The sequence below is a fragment of the Pteropus alecto genome, unplaced genomic scaffold (assembly GCF_000325575.1).
Source record: "Pteropus alecto unplaced genomic scaffold, ASM32557v1 scaffold195, whole genome shotgun sequence".
NCBI lineage: Eukaryota > Metazoa > Chordata > Mammalia > Chiroptera > Pteropodidae > Pteropus > Pteropus alecto.
Genome location: NW_006438073.1, coordinates 5,584,564 through 5,585,911, shown reverse-complemented (window position 1 = coordinate 5,585,911; position 1,348 = coordinate 5,584,564). Strand labels below are relative to the sequence as shown.

Here is a 1,348-nt window from a genome sequence, read left to right as displayed (position 1 = left end):
TATTATTATTAGATGACTTAGTCGACAAGTGCTGAGCACCTTCTGTATGCCAGCCCACGTGTATGGTGCTGAGAAAACAGGGCCGACTAAGGCAGCTCCTGCCCTGTCCCCAGGGGCTCGGGGGCTGCCTCCCCAAAGATCTCAGGACAATCTCGTAGGAAAGCCCCTTCACCAGTCCTCCTGCTATGCGCTGTGCAGGGCGTGAATAATAGACCCAGACTGTCCCATTTGTCCCATGTGTGGGTAAAATTAGACCTTGTTCTATTTCTTCCTCACCTTGTCAGGCCTTTTGGATAGCACGAAAAACAAACAAACAGAAAAACACATCCGGTTAGCAACTCAGCATTCCAAATGGAGCATAGCAGATGTGATCCAGAAATCGATTTAGGTTCGGTTTTATTTAAAATTCCTTAGAGAGCCAAAGAACTCGAGTATCTGAATTTCAATGCTAGAAGAATGAGAGCCAGGAGAAAAATCTGAGAACAACTGCCAGCCAGGAGGAACCGGGCCCCTTATCCGCCCCTTTGTTCTGCAGACCTTCGCCCGGCTAATACTTATAAGCACTTACCATCCCAGGCTCTGGTTTCGAATACTTAGGCACAGAGGAAGTGAGCAACTCGCCCCGGTCACACAGGAAGCGGAGGGGCTAAGACTGGATCAGGAACTCTGTGCCGAGCTTCTCTCGGTAGCCCTGGCCAGCTCGACCTTGTGGTTGAGGAACCAGGCTCCTGAGCCGAGGCCACATGTCCAACTGGCAACTGTAGTAGGTGGCGTGCCACAGGGCTGCAGAGAAAGGAAAAGAGAAGTCTAATTATAGTAGGTAGCCATTTGCATTTCTAATTTGTAATCTCTTCAATCGGTCGTGTTGGTTATGTATTAGGCATCACACTAAATGGTCGTGTTGGCTAGATATTAGGCATCACACTTGTTTAAGCATGCGGCTACTCTGGACAGGTGATTTCCATTTTGTGGATCAGTTAACTGAGGCTCAGAGAGGCCGGATGACTTGTCTAAGGTCACAGTAAGTAGGAGAGCTGAGATCCCTGAGTCCATTTTTCCTACTGTAGTTTGAAGCAAACCCATATAGTGTGCGATAAGGGTTTTTAATCTTACACCCACGGGTGGTGCTCAGTCACTGCCTGCTGGGGTCAAGCCCGCGCCTGTTAGTTCCCGGTCCCAGCCCCGGACGCCCCTCGGGATGCGTGGCGCTGTCAGCGTGCATTACAGATGTGCCTTTGTGTTCATCCTGGGTCCTGACACAGGGCCAGCCCCAGGAGCACAGAGAAAGGGACCGGCCGCCCCGCGAGGGGGCAGAGCCACGTGCCACGGAAGCCAAGTGTTCATTGTG

The 1,348-nt window shown here is 51.3% G+C and overlaps 1 protein-coding gene across 2 annotated transcripts in view; it reads left to right on the top strand.

Annotated features, from left to right (window-relative positions):
* The window catches only part of AGPAT4 (1-acylglycerol-3-phosphate O-acyltransferase 4), a 99,537-nt gene that overhangs the window by 39,669 nt on the left and 58,520 nt on the right, over positions 1–1,348 (top strand). The window lies entirely within an intron of this gene.